This window comes from Lissotriton vulgaris, chromosome 6 (assembly GCF_964263255.1).
Source record: "Lissotriton vulgaris chromosome 6, aLisVul1.2, whole genome shotgun sequence".
NCBI classification, from domain to species: Eukaryota; Metazoa; Chordata; class Amphibia; order Caudata; family Salamandridae; genus Lissotriton; species Lissotriton vulgaris.
This window is the reverse complement of record NC_141694.1, coordinates 1,629,007-1,651,240: the sequence shown is the minus strand read 5'-3', so window position 1 is coordinate 1,651,240 and position 22,234 is coordinate 1,629,007.

Below are 22,234 nucleotides of genomic sequence, written 5' to 3'. Positions count from 1 at the left end.
GAATGGTAGCAATCTTGTCCTGAAATGCATCGGCCAGAGTATCACAGAGAGACTGTGAGGCCGGAATGTTATTGGCCGAGGCATGTCGGCTTAGAAAGACCGTTAACTATTTTAAACAGGGTTTGAGATTTGTTAGACGCCTGTAATAGCATATCCTCTAGGTGTTTCGCTTTTGCGCGCTTAATCTGGGCTTTGTAGTCCAGCAGTGCTTGTTTATAGAGGGATCTAACATGCTCTGCATAATGCTTTCTCCAAACCCTTTCTGCCTGTTTACATCTTATTTTCACATGGAGAAGATCGTTAGAGTACCAGGGCAGGGTAGGCCTTCCTCTAACTTTTGATTTCCGCAAGGGGACCAGTTTGTCCAGCGAATTAGTGATTTGCATACATAGGCCTGAATAGCTCGCCTCCAGGGAAAGACCTCCTGAGAGCAGAGTAGGTTGGACACCGCTATTTAGAAGTTTAGAATATAGTCTGCTAGTTTTGGCGGGAACCGAGCTGCACTCACGCGCAGAGTTGGCGGGGAGACCTAGGGAAAAATGGACTATGGCGTGGTCAGTCCAACATTGAGCAACTATATCCCTGATCTCAACCTGCATTGTTTCCGCGAAAACCAGATCTAGAGCATGACCCTTCAGGTGAGTCCGAGAGAGTAGTGCTGCAGATGAAAATTGCTACACGCCTGGCACAGTTCTCTATAAGCTGTGTCCATCGGCCCATTTGGCCATAGATTAAATCCCCCAAAATAAGCAGTCTAGAGTGAGTGTTAGAAAGATCATAAATTAGATCAATCAGATCAGGTAGACTGGACAATGCATTACCCAAAGGCCTGTAGCATAACAGGCCGGAGTGCAATGCTCCTTTCTGTCCTTTGAGAGAAAAACCCATAAGTTCAAATCCTTGGACCCTCTTTACCTCGATCTGAGAGAGATCCAGAGTGTCCCTAAATATGAACCCTATACCTCCCCCTCTATTCCCCTCACGGGGGTTATGCCTGATTTTATATCCCGAAGGACAGGCCAGCCCAAGTTCCACCTTGATGTCTGCTCGAGTCCAGGTCTCTGTAAGAAAGAGCACATCCAACCCATAAGATTCAATTAAGAGTGCAATTTCAACATGATGTTAACAAAGAGACCGAACATTAAGTAACCCGCAAGATAGCACCGCAGAGTTAATAGACGTCAAGGTCGGCAAAGTTATTTTCAGGAGGGCAATGACCGAGCTCACAGAGCTCTGCTCTAGTATATGTTAGCCGGTGTGTTGCTGCAGAGACAGCATAGCTAGCGCTAGTCGCGATCAGTGCTCGATCGGGCGCAAACGGGCTTACCTCTGGCGCAACACCGGCGTGCCAACGGCGCGTCCTCTGCACGCCAACGCTGCACACGTGATAGGTATGCATATTAAATAGCTGTAAACGCGGGAGTCCTCCGATGTGAACACTAGCCCCCCAACCAACATGGCGCCCGCTAATCGGCACTCACCTGGTCACCCTCACCCAAAATGGCGGCCTAGATCGCCGCGATGCGGTGGAGTCACGCCCCAAGCACGTCCTAAAGCGCCCTAAATCCCACCAAATGTGGGGTGACAAACAATTATGGTGCAGGGTAAGAGTCTCACCTAAATATTGCCCCTCAGAGAGCGCGCAGGAAACTAGGTGCCTGACGTCTGAAAAAGAACAGTGCAAAGCGCAAAATGCATTCCAGTCTCACTCTGGGTGACACATGCAAAAAGAACAATTGATGGACAGAATGCAGAACAATGTCATACATTCACCCAAGTCCAGAGATCTGGTACTAAATCCATCATTTTTTTCCTCACCATGCCATTCCAGTGTGGACTCAGAACTGGCAGGCAAGTTCCAACCTTGACTGTAAACAAGCATCCTAGGACCGGTTTCGGGCTTTCAGCCCGCATCAGCCAGGATAGCTAGACTTCAGTGGCATGGAAAGCACAGGACTCACGTCTGGTCATACCAGATCCACTCAGGGTTGCAAATGAAAAAAGAACTATTGATGGACATAATGCAGAACAATGTCATACATTCACCCCAGTACAGAAATCTGGGCCTAAATACATAGTTTTTTTGCTCACCCTGCCATTCCAGTTTGGACCCAGCCGTATGCAATACAGTCTTGAGCCTGCTCCTAATGGGAACAGTCCAGCCCGAACTGCCAGCCCAGGTCATCCCTGCACTGGAAATAAGCATCCTAGGACCGGTTTTGGGCTTTTTAGACCTCATCAGGCAGGATAGTGTTGTAAATAGGATGGTCATAGATGACAGGATACTTCTAGTTGATTACATGTAGATTAATTGTAGGACACAGCTGAGCATACAACCTCGCCAGCTGACCAGACCATCAACTGACACTGGTAGAACCCTCTGGTCAGGTTAGAACACACACAGGTATACAGGAAAGCTGAGAAGGTGAAAACACTAAGGAAGGACTAAAGACTACAGTCAGCCATATTACAAAAGAATCAATGTACAACACATCTCCCTCCTTACAAAAAAGAAATGAAACGAACATAAAAATAAAGCTAGATGCATGGGAGACAATAACAATAATAATAAGGTCTAAGACGACTTGAAGTAATTTCTTAGTTCATGAAGGCAAAAGAGCATATTGGGGCAAAGAGTGTAAAAGTGAAGTGTGAGGTGAGACACAACACTTAAAACAACTAATAGGCACCCGTGCAATTTAATTTGCAGGGGAAGTAGTCCTGATGGGGACGATGGGCCTAAGGGACCCCACTTTGAACATTCCACTGAGGGAGAGGAACTGGAGGACTTTCTTGCCAATTTTGACCTATATGAACCAGATGGTGACACTAGACAGCCAACTTTCACTGGTATCCCACATGGCACTATTATTGACTATATATTCGTATCCCTAAGCACTCTTACACGGGTTTATGCCTATCGCACCACACAATCACACTTTAGTGACCATAACCCTGTAGAGTTAGAAGTGGCCTGGGGAGGTAATATAGGATCATCTCCACTGAAAGTAATCACCCACCCACTAAGGACAACTGGCCAAGGAAGACGTATGAAATGGGCAAAGGTGGTCCCAGAAAAATTTTATGCAGAAAACTTTTCAAAGATTAAGGGGCAGGTTGAGGTCTGTAAAAATCCTTGCGCGCAGGGTCAAGAAATTGTAGAGGCGTTTGAGGCCATATGTGTGCAGGTGTCACAGGACCTCTTGGTAAAGACTAAAAACTTAACCCCAGGAAACAAGCGCTGGTTTGATTCAGCATGTTCTAAAGCCCATAGATCATACATAAAAGGTATCCCTAGGGCAAATGATGAGATTGCCAGACTCAGGAAAATCTACAAATTAGCAATAAAAAAACTAAAGGACACCATTAAACAAGAAGCATGGGAAGACCTCCTTTCGGCAGCAGTCCTGAAGGACAGTAAAAAGTTCTGGGAGATTATCAAACAGCCTTTCTTCTCAGATGATGATAATGATATAATGGACTGCGTTATTCCTGATGAAAAATGGTTATGCCACTTTAAAAATGTCTATGGTGACATTGCTGACGCAACTACAGACGCCCTGTTGACAAGATCAGCCACCTGCCCCATCATCTTTAACCAAGATGAGGTGGAGAAAGCCATTATGTCCACCACAAAGCACAAGGCACCTGGTCCTGACGGTGTGCCTGCCGACTTCTTCATGTATTCCCCAAAATTGTGGGCTGAAGTCTTGACAAAAGTGTTTAATGCAGCGAATGATAATCTCGTACCTGCATCATGGAACATCTCTACCATTGTCCCCATTTTTAAAAAAGGCCAGCGGGATGACCCAGGCTGTTATAGGCCTATATCCCTTTTAGATTCTTCGGTAAAAATTTTAGGCAGAGTCCTTTTATCTAGGCTAAGGGAGAATGTTGAGGGCTGTGGTGGATTGTCAGAAATCCAATATGGATTTAGGGAAAAAAAGGGCACTATTGAACAGTGCTTTAATTTACATCTGCTCATTTCCAAATATACTATAGCCAAGGAGGGGTCTTTGTATCTTGCATTCATGGACCTCTCCTCTGCTTTCGACTTGGTCAATAGGACTAAGTTGTGGTCCATTTTGTTGGAGATTGGCATAGATGAGGCATTGGTCACCTTTATGTCCTCCCTGCATCAAGAACTCTTCTCGAGTGTACGCGTGACTAACGAGGGCAGGTGTACCGCTCTCTTTAGATCGCTAAGGGGCGTGCAGCAGGGTTGAATTTTGGCCCCCTTACTGTTTACCATCTACATCAATGGCCTGGGCACGCACCTGGAGGGGCAGGAAGCCGACGTCCCGCGTGTAGGAGCAACTAAGATCCCGGCACTCCTATACGCGGATGACGCCGTGTTGATTGCCCGCACGGGAGTTGGCCTACAGCGCCTATTGAACGCTTTTGGCACGTTTATGGACCAACTAGATCTCAAAACAAACGTAGCCAAGCCACACACTATGGTGGTGGGCCTAGAGTGTCGCAGGAAGAGAACTAAAACATTCACTTGTGGGGGGACTTGGTCACTAGGGTATCCACATTTCCCTATTTAGGTATTTTGTTCGATCAGAAAGGGACCTGGGGCCCACAGGTTAGAGCTAAGAGACTGGCTGTCACACGATCATCCTCAGCAATTTTGAGTTTTGCTGGAAGGCTAGGAGCCAGGCCTATGGAAGCCATCTTAAAAATCTACAATAGTAAATCTGTGGCCATTGCACTATATGGCTCAGCACTGTGGGGATACGTAAATGTGGAGCCAATACAGAGAGCGGAGAATGGATTCATCAGAGCCCTGCTCTCTGTACCTCAGTCCACTCCAACGTATTCCATACATAAAGAAGTTGGTCTTCAATTTCTCTCAGATAAGTTGAGCCTGGCCCCTCTGATTCTATGGTTAAAAATATGGATGAACGAAGAACTCCCATTAAACCACAAGATCCTTACCGATGTCCTGGCCCTTGATAAATCTAACAAAATTCCTTGGCTGGCCTATCTAGCAAAAGCTTTTTCTGATCTAGGTCGTCCGGAGCTCTTTTCTTCTCCGGAGTCCATTAGGATTCAAGACCTTGATTCAGTCAAAAAGTCTTTTATGGGAAGGAAGGAGATGTGCCATGAAGAGAGCGAACTAGCAAAGCTGGCAGTGAGGGATCATTGCCTGCTGCTTACTTCACCTTCACTTGCACCTTACCTTGGTTACGTTACACTTCCTTTCCACAGGTTTCTTTTAACTAAATTTAGATTTAATTTGTTGCATTATCATTTAGGTTCTTTTAATAACTGGCAGAAACCAGAATTAGCTCCGCCCTGCTGCTGTGACCAGTTCTCAGTGCAGGACACAATGCATTTTGTTATGTTTTGTGGTTTGTATTTAGAGCCCAGGAAATGATTCTTGTTGCCAATTCTCAAGGAGGCCGGCTTCACACAGGTGAGACCGGCTTTACTCTACTTACAACTATTATCTAACCCTCACATTACTTATTGCGTTGCTAAATTCTTGGTAGCCGCCTCCAGGGCGAAAGCTGCCTGCCAAGATTAGTTATTAATGTTAAACACATCTTTTTCTTAAACTGTTTTTTATAAATTTTAGAATTATACTAGACTCCTGTATCATGTGTATTATGATAAACTTTGTATGAAATGTATTTTATTGCTCATTTCTTTGTATGGCTTTTAATGAGCCGAATAAAGATATTTTGACTGACTGACTGACAAACTAATAGGCATCACCACTACCTACTCCCCTTAGACTGACAAAACAGGAAAAAGATAGTGCACTCCCTCCAAACTGTCTTTGACCAGCAAAACAGGGAGAGACAGTCCACTCTCTCAAAATCTGTTTCCGTTCAGCAACACTTTACGCTCTGAGATGAAGATAGAGAGTTCAACAAACGCCTTCATGCTATATAGATACCACATTCTTACATAAACTTAGAAGATTCCAAACATAGGTACTCCTGAAGATTACTAAGAGCATTATCACAAGCGATGTAAAGAAAATCATTTTCCTTCTTGAAGCTTTCACTCCAAAAGATGGATTCGTCCATCCTTGCTGTAAATCTTGGAACCTTTGTCCCACGTACGGGCTTACTGACTTTGCATCCATTGCGGACTTCATGTCCAAACTCTGACCAAGGACCACAGTTCCCGTTGTGGACTTTCTGTCCAGACACTCACTTGGAACTTTTGTCCCCGTTGTGGACTTACCGTCCAGAGTCACACGTGGATCCTCTGTCCCCATTGTGAACTCACCGTCCCCAGTCTCACCTGGAACCTCTGTCCCCGTTGTGGATTTTCCATCCAGAGTCTCACGTGGGACCGCTGTCCCCGTAATGACCCTATCACCGAGACTCTCACCTGGGACCACTGTCCCCATTATGGACTTACCGTCGAGAGACTCACTTGGGACCAGGACCTTTGTCATAGTTGTGAACTTACTATCCAGAGTCTCACTTGGGACCTCTGTCCCCGATGTGGACCTTCTGTCGAGACTCTCACCTGGGACCTTTGTCCCGGTTGTGAACATTTTGTTCATCTTGCAAACTTGACTTTACTTGCAAGACCACTGTCCATGCTTTGTTTCCATACTTTGCTTTCTTCCATTTTTGTCACCACGCTTCCTTGGCTCAGACATGGACTAATTTTGCTGTGCTATGCCTTTGCTCCTTAATTGATTTGTGCTTCTCTTTCTTGTTCCTGGACGCTCTGTACTTTTTAATTAAAGGCTAGATCTGGCATTATCTTTACTCTGGTAAATTTTCTACACATTGATGTTAGACTAGTTTTGATTCCCAGTTAGTAGTAAACAGTATAGGCATGGTGATCAAAATAACATTTGCTTCACGAAATACAGTGGGCCTTATTTATGAAGGCCTTGCGCCACTGGTGCGTCACTTTTTCCCATGTTAAAAGTGACGCACCAGTGGCGCAAGGCCTTCATAAATAAGGCCCAGTATATTCTCTTATGCTTGCTCACTGACACGTTTCTTGTTTTCTGCCAGAATAGTAATAAATACCGAAAATATCCACTAGATGGCAAACTTGTCCGGAATATGTATACTGAGAATAGTATTTTATCACTCGTGAAGATCTACACTGTATAAACGATACACCTTAAATAACAGTCACGTATGCTTTCAATGACATGTTTCATCCTCTGCAGACAGCCTGAAACTAACATCACTCACCAAGCCGAAATGTCAGTCTGTGTATAGCTGTTCTTTTCCATTGGCGTCATGTTGACACAGAACCCTATCACATGTTGCGAGTCGAAACAGCACTACACGCCATACTAGGAAAACGTTGCTTTGTGTTCCCAAACCCTGTCGCAATGAGAACACAACGGGTGAAATGGCCGCTTGACGTAGGAGAGTGACGTTACACGCTGCGCACAATGCGTGATGAAGTATGCAGCCTGGAAACGAGGAACGCTGAGATGACACAGAATGCACCACGTCACTATGGAGCATGCAGCTCCTACGCTGAGACAAATGAAGACACTACCACGTCATCATTTTCAAACGGGCCATGGAGGAGTGCAGAACAACACGAAGGCAAAATAACGATAGTCAGAAGAATAAAAGACTCACGGTAGACGTACTTGAACATGTTTCATCATTTCCTTCCACCATTCGTGTCTCTAATTCTCTCCTTGTAAATACTATTATTTAATGTGTGTCCATTTCTCCAACCGAATCACTCGTTTTTTTTTTCAAAGCAGAAGTGGCTTGTAGATTACAAGTACTTAGATAAATCAGTGCTGTTTCTCGTGTCTGACGCATCATTGGTAGTATTACAGGAAGCAGAGGAGAAATCAATTTGAGCAGTTTCTAAACAAGACCGGATTATACTCATACTTGTGATGATGCGTTACCCCATCATAGGCAATTCCCATCAATCCTTGGTGTTAAATGGTTGAAGAACAGTTTAGTTTGAATTTTGCAGTCACTTAGAAAGATTTCTCAAAATAACAAGGCACTACAAATACTTTCAGATGGTTTTCTTTGCTTTTCACAGCAGTTTAAAGGTTTCTGGTTACTTCACTGCTATTACTTTCCTACACCTTATTTCTTGCCACAGTTGAGATTGCGCCGTACTGCCAGCGATGAGTAATATACTCCCAGTTCTTTTCTTGCTTTAAATTCCTTTGAAATACTCCTCATACATCTAGTTTCAAACTTCTTTAGATGATATTACTGGCAGCAGGTAGGTGAAGAGCAGTGGGTTCTTGCTGCGAGGTGTAGCTCAGGCTGTGTTAGATGGTTTCCTCTCTGGTCTGGTCAGCAGGAAACGTCGCCAAAATGTTGTAAATAGGATGGTCATAGATGACAGGATACTTCTAGTTGATTACATGTAGATTTATTGTAGGACACAGCTGACCACACAACCTCGCCAGCTGACCAGACCATCAACTGACACTGGTAGAACACTCTGGTCAGGTTAGAACACACACAGGTATACAGGAAAGCTGAGAAGGTGAAAACACTAAGGAAGGACTAAAGACTACAGTCAGCCATATTACAAAAGAATCAATGTACAACAGATAGCTTGACTCCAGAGGCATGGAGAGCACAACATCCACGTCTGTGCATATCCGTCCCATCCGGGAAGATAAATGCAAAAAGAATTACTGATGGACAGAATGCAGTACAATGTCATACATTCACCCCAGTACAGAGATCTGGCCTAAATCCATTGTTTTTTTGCTCACCATGCCTTTCCAGTTTGGACCCAGCCGTATACAAATCAGTCTTGACCCTACGCCCAATAGGAACAGTCTAGCCTGAACTGCCAGGCGAGGTCCTGCCTGGAGTGCAAACAAGCATTCTAGGAACAGTTTCGGGCTTTCAGCTCTCATCAGCCAGGATAGCATGACTCCAGTGGCATGGAGAGCATGGGAACCACGTCTGGGCATACCTGTCCCATTCGGGGTGACAAATGCAAAAAGAACAATTGATGGACAGAATGGAGAACAATGTCATACATTCACCCCAGTACAGAGATCAGGGCCTAAATACATTGTTTTTTTGCTCACCATGCCATTCCAGTTTGGACCCAGCTGTATGCAAATAAGTCTTGACCCTGCGCCCAATGGGACCTGTCCAGCTCCTAACTGCCAGGCCCGGTCCTCGATGGACTGGAAACAAACATCCTAGGACCGCTTACAGGCTTTCAGCTCTCATCAGCCAGGATAGCTTTACTCCAGTGGCATGGAGAGCACAGGACCCACGTCTGGGCAAACCTGTCACAATCTTTGGATACAAATGCAAAAAAAAAATTGATGGGCAGAGTGCAGAACAATGTCATACATTCACCTCAGTACAGAAATCTGGGCTTAAATCCATTGTTCTTTTGCTCACTGTGCCATTCCTCTATGGACCCAGCCATAAGCAAATCAGTCTTGACCCTGCGTTCAATGGCAACAATCCAGCCCAAACTCCCAGGCCAGGACTTCCCTGGAAGGCAAACAAGCATCCTAGGACCGGTTTTGGGCTTCCTGCCCTCATCAGCCAGGATAGCTTGAGTCCGGTGGCATGAGAGCATGGGAACTACGCCTGGGCCTACCTGTCCCACTCGTGGTGACAAATGCCAAAAAGTACAATTCATGGACAGAAGGCAGAACAATGTCATACATTCACTCAAGTACAGAGATCTGGGCCTCAATCCATTGTTTTTTTGCTCACCATGCCATTCCAATTTGGAGAAAGCCGTATGCAAATTAGTCTTCCCCTGTGCCCAATGGGAACAGTCCAGCCCGAACTGCGAGGCAAGGTCCTCCTTGGACTGGAAACAAGCATCCTAGGACCGGATTCGTGCTTTCACCCGTCATCAGCCATGATAGCTTGACTCCAGTGGCATGTAGAACACGGGCCCATGTCTGGGCATACCCGTCACAATCTTTGGATACAAATGCAAAAAAAAAATTGATGGGCAGAGTGCAGAACAATGTCATACATTCACCTCAGTACAGAAATCTGGGCTTAAATCCATTGTTCTTTTGCTCACTGTGCCATTCCTCTATGGACCCAGCCATAAGCAAATCAGTCTTGACCCTGCGTTCAATGGCAACAATCCAGCCCAAACTCCCAGGCCAGGACTTCCCTGGAAGGCAAACAAGCATCCTAGGACCGGTTTTGGGCTTCCTGCCCTCATCAGCCAGGATAGCTTGAGTCCGGTGGCATGAGAGCATGGGAACTACGCCTGGGCCTACCTGTCCCACTCGTGGTGACAAATGCCAAAAAGTACAATTCATGGACAGAAGGCAGAACAATGTCATACATTCACTCAAGTACAGAGATCTGGGCCTCAATCCATTGTTTTTTTGCTCACCATGCCATTCCAATTTGGAGAAAGCCGTATGCAAATTAGTCTTCACCCTGTGCCCAATGGGAACAGTCCAGCCCGAACTGCGAGGCAAGGTCCTCCTTGGACTGGAAACAAGCATCCTAGGACCGGATTCGGGCTTTCACCCGTCATCAGCCATGATAGCTTGACTCCAGTGGCATGTAGAACACGGGCCCATGTCTGGGCATACCCGTCCCACTTAGGTTGACAAATGCAAAAAAAACAATTGATGGACAGAATGGAGAACAATGTCACACATTCACTGAAGTACAGAGATCTGGGCCTCAATCCATCTTTTTTTGCTCATCATGACATTCCAGTTTGGACACAGCCATATGCAAATCAGTCTTGAGCCTGCGCCCAACGGGAACAGTCCATACCGAACTGGTAGGCAAGGTCCACCCTCGTTTGTAACCAGGCATCCTAGGACAAGTTTCGGGCCTTCAGCCCTTATCAGCCAGGATAACTTGACTCCAGTGGCATGAAGAGCACGGGACCCATGTCTGGGCATACCCGTCCCAATCGGAGTAACAAATGCAAAAAGAACAATTGATGGACAGAATGCAGAACAATGTCATACATTCACCCTCGTACGGAGATCTGGGCCTAAATCCATATTTTTTTGTTTGAACCTGCGCCCAGTGGGAACAGTCCAACCCGAGCTGCCAGGCAAGGTCCTCCCTGGACTGGAAACAAGCATCCTAGGACCGGATTCAGGCTTTCAGCTGTCATCAGCCAGTACAGCTTGAATCCAGTGGCATGGAGAGCACAACCCCATGTTTGGGCATACCAGTCCCACTCGGGTGGCAAATGCAATAAGACAAATTGATGTACAGAATGCAGAAACATGTCATACATTCACACAAGTCTAGAGATCTGGGACTAAATCCATTATTTTTTGCTCACCATGCCATTCCAGTTTGGACCCAGCCATGTGCAAATCAGATTTGACCCTGCACCCAATGGGAACAGTCCATCCAGAACTGGCAGGCAAGTTCCAACCTCGACTGTAAACAAGCATCCTAGGACCGGTTTCGTACCTTCAGCCCTCATCAGCCAGGATCGCTTGAATTCAGTGGCATGGAAAGCACAGGACTCACGTCTGGGCATACCAGATCCACTCGGGTGGCAAATGAAAAAAGAACAATTGATGGACAGAATGCAGAATAATGTTGTACATTCACCCCAGTACAGAGATCTGGGCCTAAATCCATAGTTGTTTTGCTCACCATGCCATTCCACTTTGGACCCAGCCGTATGCAATTCAGTTTTGAGCCTGCTCCCAATGGGAACAGTCCAGCCTGAACTGCCAGCCCAGGTCCTCCCTGCACTGGAAAAAAAAATCTTAGGCCCGTTTTTGGGCTTTTTAGCCCTATCAGCCAGGATAGCTTGACTCCAGTGGCATGGAGAGCACAGGACCCACGTCTGGGCATACCCGTTCGGAGAGACAAATGCAAAAAGAATAATTGATGGACAGAAGGCAGTACAATGTCATACATACACCGCAGTACAGAGATCTGGACCTAAATCCATCGTATTTTTGCTCACCGTGCCATTCCAGGTTGGACCCATCCATATTCAAATCAGTCTTAACCCTGCGCCCAATAGGAACAGTCCAGCCTGAACTACCAGGCCAGGTCCTCCCTGGAGTGCAAACAAGCATCCTAGGACCTGTTTCGGGGTGACAAATGCAAAAAGAACAATTTATGGACAGAATGGAGAACAATGTCATACATTCACCCCAGTACAGAGAACTGGGCCACAATCTATTGTTTTTTTGCTCACCATGCCATTCCAGTTTGGACACAGCCGTATGCAAATCAGTCATGACCCTGCGCCCAACGGGAACAGTCCATACCGAACTGGTAGGCAAGGTCCACCCTCGTTTGTAACCAGGCATCCTAGGACAAGTTTCGGGCCTTCAGCCCTTATCAGCCAGGATAACTTGACTCCAGTGGCATGAAGAGCACGGGACCCATGTCTGGGCATACCCGTCCCAATCGGAGTAACAAATGCAAAAAGAACAATTGATGGACAGAATGCAGAACAATGTCATACATTCACCCTCGTACGGAGATCTGGGCCTAAATCCATATTTTTTTGTTTGAACCTGCGCCCAGTGGGAACAGTCCAACCCGAGCTGCCAGGCAAGGTCCTCCCTGGACTGGAAACAAGCATCCTAGGACCGGATTCAGGCTTTCAGCTGTCATCAGCCAGTACAGCTTGAATCCAGTGGCATGGAGAGCACAACCCCATGTTTGGGCATACCAGTCCCACTCGGGTGGCAAATGCAATAAGACAAATTGATGTACAGAATGCAGAAACATGTCATACATTCACACAAGTCTAGAGATCTGGGACTAAATCCATTATTTTTTGCTCACCATGCCATTCCAGTTTGGACCCAGCCATGTGCAAATCAGATTTGACCCTGCACCCAATGGGAACAGTCCATCCAGAACTGACAGGCAAGTTCCAACCTCGACTGTAAACAAGCATCCTAGGACCGGTTTCGTACCTTCAGCCCTCATCAGCCAGGATCACTTGAATTCAGTGGCATGGAAAGCACAGGACTCACGTCTGGGCATACCAGATCCACTCGGGTGGCAAATGAAAAAAGAACAATTGATGGACAGAATGCAGAATAATGTTGTACATTCACCCCAGTACAGAGATCTGGGCCTAAATCCATAGTTGTTTTGCTCACCATGCCATTCCACTTTGGACCCAGCCGTATGCAATTCAGTCTTGAGCCTGCTCCCAATGGGAACAGTCCAGCCTGAACTGCCAGCCCAGGTCCTCCCTGCACTGGAAAAAAGAATCTTAGGCCCGTTTTTGGGCTTTTTAGCCCTATCAGCCAGGATAGCTTGACTCCAGTGGCATGGAGAGCACAGGACCCACGTCTGGGCATACCCGTTCGGAGAGACAAATGCAAAAAGAATAATTGATGGACAGAAGGCAGTACAATGTCATACATTCACCCAAGTACAGAGATCTGGGCCTAAATCCATCGTATTTTTGCTCACCGTGCCATTCCAGGTTGGACCCATCCATATTCAAATCAGTCTTAACCCTGCGCCCAATAGGAACAGTCCAGCCTGAACTGCCAGGCCAGGTCCTCCCTGGAGTGCAAACAAGCATCCTAGGACCTGTTTCGGGGTGACAAATGCAAAAAGAACAATTTATGGATAGAATGGAGAACAATGTCATACATTCACCCCACTACAGAGAACTGGGCCACAATCTATTGTTTTTTTGCTCATCATGACATTCCAGTTTGGACACAGCCGTATGCAAATCAGTCTTGACCCTGCGCCCAACGGGAACAGTCCATACCGAACTGGTAGGCAAGGTCCACCCTCGTTTGTAACCAGGCATCCTAGGACAAGTTTCGGGCCTTCAGCCCTTATCAGCCAGGATAACTTGACTCCAGTGGCATGAAGAGCACGGGACCCATGTCTGGGCATACCCGTCCCAATCGGAGTAACAAATGCAAAAAGAACAATTGATGGACAGAATGCAGAACAATGTCATACATTCACCCTCGTACGGAGATCTGGGCCTAAATCCATATTTTTTTGTTTGAACCTGCGCCCAGTGGGAACAGTCCAACCCGAGCTGCCAGGCAAGGTCCTCCCTGGACTGGAAACAAGCATCCTAGGACCGGATTCAGGCTTTCAGCTGTCATCAGCCAGTACAGCTTGAATCCAGTGGCATGGAGAGCACAACCCCATGTTTGGGCATACCAGTCCCACTCGGGTGGCAAATGCAATAAGACAAATTGATGTACAGAATGCAGAAACATGTCATACATTCACACAAGTCTAGAGATCTGGGACTAAATCCATTATTTTTTGCTCACCATGCCATTCCAGTTTGGACCCAGCCATGTGCAAATCAGATTTGACCCTGCACCCAATGGGAACAGTCCATCCAGAACTGACAGGCAAGTTCCAACCTCGACTGTAAACAAGCATCCTAGGACCGGTTTCGTACCTTCAGCCCTCATCAGCCAGGATCGCTTGAATTCAGTGGCATGGAAAGCACAGGACTCACGTCTGGGCATACCAGATCCACTCGGGTGGCAAATGAAAAAAGAACAATTGATGGACAGAATGCAGAATAATGTTGTACATTCACCCCAGTACAGAGATCTGGGCCTAAATCCATAGTTGTTTTGCTCACCATGCCATTCCACTTTGGACCCAGCCGTATGCAATTCAGTCTTGAGCCTGCTCCCAATGGGAACAGTCCAGCCTGAACTGCCAGCCCAGGTCCTCCCTGCACTGGAAAAAAGAATCTTAGGCCCGTTTTTGGGCTTTTTAGCCCTATCAGCCAGGATAGCTTGACTCCAGTGGCATGGAGAGCACATGACCCACGTCTGGGCATACCCGTTCGGAGAGACAAATGCAAAAAGAATAATTGATGAACAGAAGGCAGTACAATGTCATACATTCACCCAAGTACAGAGATCTGGGCCTAAATCCATCGTATTTTTGCTCACCGTGCCATTCCAGGTTGGACCCATCCATATTCAAATCAGTCTTAACCCTGCGCCCAATAGGAACAGTCCAGCCTGAACTGCCAGGCCAGGTCCTCCCTGGAGTGCAAACAAGCATCCTAGGACCTGTTTCGGGGTGACAAATGCAAAAAGAACAATTTATGGACAGAATGGAGAACAATGTCATACATTCACCCCAGTACAGAGAACTGGGCCACAATCTATTGTTTTTTTGCTCACCATGCCATTCCAGTTTGGACACAGCCGTATGCAAATCAGTCATGACCCTGCGCCCAACGGGAACAGTCCATACCGAACTGGTAGGCAAGGTCCACCCTCGTTTGTAACCAGGCATCCTAGGACAAGTTTCGGGCCTTCAGCCCTTATCAGCCAGGATAACTTGACTCCAGTGGCATGAAGAGCACGGGACCCATGTCTGGGCATACCCGTCCCAATCGGAGTAACAAATGCAAAAAGAACAATTGATGGACAGAATGCAGAACAATGTCATACATTCACCCTCGTACGGAGATCTGGGCCTAAATCCATATTTTTTTGTTTGAACCTGCGCCCAGTGGGAACAGTCCAACCCGAGCTGCCAGGCAAGGTCCTCCCTGGACTGGAAACAAGCATCCTAGGACCGGATTCAGGCTTTCAGCTGTCATCAGCCAGTACAGCTTGAATCCAGTGGCATGGAGAGCACAACCCCATGTTTGGGCATACCAGTCCCACTCGGGTGGCAAATGCAATAAGACAAATTGATGTACAGAATGCAGAAACATGTCATACATTCACACAAGTCTAGAGATCTGGGACTAAATCCATTATTTTTTGCTCACCATGCCATTCCAGTTTGGACCCAGACATGTGCAAATCAGATTTGACCCTGCACCCAATGGGAACAGTCCATCCAGAACTGACAGGCAAGTTCCAACCTCGACTGTAAACAAGCATCCTAGGACCGGTTTCGTACCTTCAGCCCTCATCAGCCAGGATCGCTTGAATTCAGTGGCATGGAAAGCACAGGACTCACGTCTGGGCATACCAGATCCACTCGGGTGGCAAATGAAAAAAGAACAATTGATGGACAGAATGCAGAATAATGTTGTACATTCACCCCAGTACAGAGATCTGGGCCTAAATCCATAGTTGTTTTGCTCACCATGCCATTCCACTTTGGGCCCAGCCGTATGCAATTCAGTCTTGAGCCTGCTCCCAATGGGAACAGTCCAGCCCGAACTGCCAGCCCAGGTCCTCCCTGCACTGGAAAAAAGAATCTAAGGCCCGTTTTTGGGCTTTTTAGCCCCATCAGCCAGGATAGCTTGACTCCAGTGGCATGGAGAGCACAGGACCCACGTCTGGGCATACCCGTTCGGAGAGACAAATGCAAAAAGAATAATTGATGGACAGAAGGCAGTACAATGTCATACATTCACCCAAGTACAGAGATCTGGGCCTAAATCCATCGTATTTTTGCTCACCGTGCCATTCCAGGTTGGACCCATCCATATTCAAATCAGTCTTAACCCTGCGCCCAATAGGAACAGTCCAGCCTGAACTGCCAGGCCAGGTCCTCCCTGGAGTGCAAACAAGCATCCTAGGACCTGTTTCGGGGTGACAAATGCAAAAAGAACAATTTATGGATAGAATGGAGAACAATGTCATACATTCACCCCACTACAGAGAACTGGGCCACAATCTATTGTTTTTTTGCTCATCATGACATTCCAGTTTGGACACAGCCGTATGCAAATCAGTCTTGACCCTGCGCCCAACGGGAACAGTCCATACCGAACTGGTAGGCAAGGTCCACCCTCGTTTGTAACCAGGCATCCTAGGACAAGTTTCGGGCCTTCAGCCCTTATCAGCCAGGATAACTTGACTCCAGTGGCATGAAGAGCACGGGACCCATGTCTGGGCATACCCGTCCCAATCGGAGTAACAAATGCAAAAAGAACAATTGATGGACAGAATGCAGAACAATGTCATACATTCACCCTCGTACGGAGATCTGGGCCTAAATCCATATTTTTTTGTTTGAACCTGCGCCCAGTGGGAACAGTCCAACCCGAGCTGCCAGGCAAGGTCCTCCCTGGACTGGAAACAAGCATCCTAGGACCGGATTCAGGCTTTCAGCTGTCATCAGCCAGTACAGCTTGAATCCAGTGGCATGGAGAGCACAACCCCATGTTTGGGCATACCAGTCCCACTCGGGTGGCAAATGCAATAAGACAAATTGATGTACAGAATGCAGAAACATGTCATACATTCACACAAGTCTAGAGATCTGGGACTAAATCCATTATTTTTTGCTCACCATGCCATTCCAGTTTGGACCCAGCCATGTGCAAATCAGATTTGACCCTGCACCCAATGGGAACAGTCCATCCAGAACTGACAGGCAAGTTCCAACCTCGACTGTAAACAAGCATCCTAGGACCGGTTTCGTACCTTCAGCCCTCATCAGCCAGGATCGCTTGAATTCAGTGGCATGGAAAGCACAGGACTCACGTCTGGGCATACCAGATCCACTCGGGTGGCAAATGAAAAAAGAACAATTGATGGACAGAATGCAGAATAATGTTGTACATTTACCCCAGTACAGAGATCTGGGCCTAAATCCATAGTTGTTTTGCTCACCATGCCATTCCACTTTGGACCCAGCCGTATGCAATTCAGTCTTGAGCCTGCTCCCAATGGGAACAGTCCAGCCCGAACTGCCAGCCCAGGTCCTCCCTGCACTGGAAAAAAGAATCTAAGGCCCGTTTTTGGGCTTTTTAGCCCCATCAGCCAGGATAGCTTGACTCCAGTGGCATGGAGAGCACATGACCCACGTCTGGGCATACCCGTTCGGATAGACAAATGCAAAAAGAATAATTGATGGACAGAAGGCAGTACAATGTCATACATACACCGCAGTACAGAGATCTGGACCTAAATCCATCGTATTTTTGCTCACCGTGGCATTCCAGGTTGGACCCATCCATATTCAAATCAGTCTTGACCCTGCGCCCAATATGAACAGTCCAGCCTGAACTGCCAGGCCAGGTCCTCCCTGGAGTGCAAACAAGCATCCTAGGACCTGTTTCGGGGTGACAAATGCAAAAAGAACAATTGATGGACAGAATAGAGAACAATGTCATACATTCACCCCACTACAGAGAACTGGGCCACAATCTATTGTTTTTTTGCTCACCATGCCATTCCAGTTTGGACCCAGCCGTATGCAAATAAGTCTTGACCCTGCGTCCAATGGGAACAGTCCAGCTCCTAACTGCCAGGCAAGGCCCTCCATGGACAGAAACAAGCATCCTAGTACCGGTTACGGGCTTTCAGTTCTCTTCAGCCAAGATAGCTTGACTACAGTGGCATGGAGAGCGCGGACCCACGTCTGGGCATTCCCATCACAATCGGGGATACAAATGCAAAAAGAACAATTGATGGACAGAATGCAGAACAATGTCATACATTCACCCCAGTACAGAGATCTGGGCCTAAATCCATCGTATTTTCGCTCACCGTGCCATTCCAGTTTTGACCAAGCCGTATGCAAATCAGTCTTGACCCTGGGCCCAATAGGAAAAGTCTAGCTTGAACTGCCAGACCAGGTCCTCCCTGGAGTGCAAACAAGCATCCTAGGACCGGTTTTGGGCTGTCATCTCTCATCAGCCAGGATAGCATGACTCCAGTGGCATAGAGAGCATGGGAACCTCGTCTGGGCATACCCATCCCACTTGGGGTGACAAATGCAAAATGAACAATTGATGGCCAGAATGGAGAACAATGTCATACATTCACCCCAGTACAGGGAACTGGGCCACAATCCATTGTTTTTTTGCTCACCATGCCATTCCAGTTTGGACCCAGCTGTATGCAATTAAGTCTTGACCCTGCGCCCAATGAGAACAGTCCAGCCCAAATTGCCAGGCAAGGTCCTCCCTGGACTGGAAAAAAGCATCCTAGAACCGGATTTGGGCTTTCAGCTGTCATCAGCCAGGTCAGCTTGACTCCAGTGGCATGGAGAGCACAGCCCCATGTTTGGACATACCAGTCCCACTCAGGGTGGCCTATGCAAAAAGAACAGTTGATGTACAGAATACAGAACAATGTCATACATTCACCCCAGTACAGAGATATGGGCCTAAATCCATTGTTTTTGTGCTCACCACGCCATCCCAGTTTAAACCCAGCCATATGCAAATCATTCTTGACCCTGCACCCAATGGGAACATTCCAGCTCGAACTGCCAGGCCAGGTCCTCCCTGGACTGGAAACAAGAATCCTAGGACCGGTTTTAGGCTATCAGCCCTCATCAGCCAGGATAGCTTCACTCCAGTGGCATGGAGAGCAAGGGACCCATCTCTGGGCATACCCGTCCCACTTAGGTTGACAAATGCAAAAAGAACAGTTGATGGATAGAATGCAGAACAATGTCATACATTCACCCCAGTACAGGGATCTGGGACTAAATCCATCATTTTTTTCCTCACAATGCCATTCCAGTTTGGAACCAGCTATATGCAAATCAGTCTTGACCTTGTGCCCAATGGGAACAGTTCAGCCCGAACTGCCAGGCCAGGTCCTCCCTGCACTGGAAAAAAGCAACCTAGGGTCAGTTTCGGGCTTTCAGCCCTCATCAGCCAGGATTTCCTGACTTCAGTGGCTTGGAGGGCATGGGGACCCACGTCTGGTAATTCCAGTCCCAGACAACCTGACACATGCAAAAAGAACAATTGATGGACAGAATGCAGAACAATGTCATACATTCACCAAAATACAGAGATCTGGGACTAAATCCATCATTTTTTTGCTGACCATGCCATTCCAGTTTGGACCCAGCCGTATGCTTATCAAATTTGACCCTGCACCCAATAAGAACAGTCCATCCAGAACTGGCAGTCAAGTTCCCCCCTTGACTGTAAACAAGCATCCTAGAAACGGTTTTGGGCCTTCAGCCCTCATCAGCAAGGATAGCTTGACTTCAGTGGCATGGAGGGCAATGGGACCCATGTCTGGGCATTCCTGTCCCACTCTGGGTGGCAAATGCAAAAAGAACAATTGATGGACAGAATGCAGAACAATGTCATACATTCACCCCAGTTCAGAGATCTGGGCATAATTCCATCGTTTTTTTGCTCACCATGCCATTCTAGTTTGGACCCAGCCTATGCAATTCAGTCTTGAGCCTGCTCCCAATGGGAACAGTCCATCCTGAACTGCCAGCCCAGGTCCTCCCTGGACTAGAAACAAGTATCATAGGACCGGTTTCTGGCTTTTTAGCCTTCATCAGCCAGGATAGCTTGACTCCAGTGGCATGGAGAGCACAGGACCCACGTCTGGGCATACCCGTCCCATTCGGGATGGCAAATGCAAAAAGAACAATTGATGGACAGAATGGAGAACAAAGTCATACATTCACCCCAGTACAGAGATGTGGGCCTAAATCCATTGTTTTTGCTCACCATGCAATTCCATTTTGGACCCAGCCGTATGCAATTAAGTCTTGACCCTGTGCACAATGGGAACAGTCCAGCTCCTAATTACCAGGCTAGGTCCTCCATGGACTGGAAACAAGCATCCTAGGACCGGTTACAGGCTTTCAGCACTCATCAGTCAGTATAGCTTGACTCTTTTGGCATGGAGAGGACGGGACCCACGTCTGGGCAAACCCGTCACAATCGGGGATACAAATGCAAAAAAGAACAATTGATTGACAGAATTCATAACAATGTCATACATTCACCTCAGTACAGACAGACATCTGGGCCTAAATCCATTGTTTTTTTGCTCACCATGCCATTCTTGTTTGGACCCAGCCGTATGCAAATCAGTCTTGACCCTGCGCCCAATGGGAACAGTCCAGCCCAAACTGCCAGGCCAGGTCTTCCCTGGAAGGCAAACAAGCATCCAATTTGGACTCTACCGTATGCAAATCGGATTTGACCCTGCACCCAATGGTAACAGTCCATCCAGAACAGGCAGGCAAGTTCCAATCTCGACTGTAAACAAGCATCCTAGGGCTGGTTTTGGGCCTTCAGCCCTCATCAGCCAGGATAGCTTGAATTCAGTGGCATGGAAAGCACAGGACTCACGTCAGGGCATACCAGATCCACTCGGGGTGGCAGATGAAAAAAAAACAATTGATAGACAGAATGCAGAAAAATGTAAAACATTCACCCCAGTTCCGAGATCTGGGCCTAAATCCATAGTTTTTTTGCTCACCATGCCAATCCAGTTTGGACCCAGCCGTATGCAAATAAGTCTTGAGCTTGCTCCCAATGGGAACAGTCCAGCCCGAACTGCCAGCCTACGTCCTCCCTGCACTGGAAACAAGCATCCTAGGACCGGTTTCGGGTTTCAGCCCTCATCAGCCAGGATAGCTTGACTCCAGTGGCATGGAGATGACAAGACCTGCGTCTGGGTATAGCCGGTGTGAGAAGTTGGCCTGGTATGTGATGCTCACTAGTTCTAGTGATCACCTTGTACCATGCCAAGCAACCCTTATGATGATTGGTTGTAAGTCAACCTTATAGACCAGCTATCCTAGTGGTAGCGTGGACAAAGCAGTCTTAGGCTAAACTCTGAAAGGCATGTGAAGCAAGCTGTTTTACCATACACAATCCCCTTGAATACCAAATGAAAGGACACCACACAGATATATATTGAAAATATATATTTATTTATTTACTACAAAATCCCCTATACTCTTTATGAGCACAGAAGCAAATGCGTTAAAAAAAAAACACAGTTTAAATACACAAAAGTTACAAAATATGGATGAGCCCTAGGGGCCACCTAAACCATATACTAAAAAAATGGTATAAGAGATACCAATCGAAAAGGAAATAGGCCTAGGGCCTTGGGAATCGCTGGAGCTGATCGGGACTAGCAGTGACTAAGTCGGGAAAGGCCCACGGGACTCGGGTGCAGTGTTTAAAGTGCATGCATTCACCAATGCATTGTCTATGGTGCGTAAAAGTTGCAAAGTTAGTGTTTTAGGAACCTTCCGAGTGACCTAGAAGAGTGAAACTTTAGACACAGACACTAGAGGTGTGTACCAGTGTAGGAACACCGGCGTTGTTGAGTTACCTCACCCACAGGAAGCGGGTGCACAGGTGCGAAGTAGTGTCGGGTTTCGTCACGCAGGTCGATGGTGCTTAGAGCTGGAGATGCTGCAGGCGGATCGATGTAAAGAGTTCCGGTGGATCCAAGGGTGGATCTGAAGTGGTGAAGACCTGAAAGCAGAGGGGACAATGTTCAAAGTCACTAGCCAGTGACTACCGTGGAACCAGATTGGAACCAGGCGATGTCGGGTGCAAACAGGCGATGAGGTGTAGCTTCTCTCTGCAGCCACATAGACGCAAAGAGGTCGAGGACGTCCAGGCGTTGGTCACG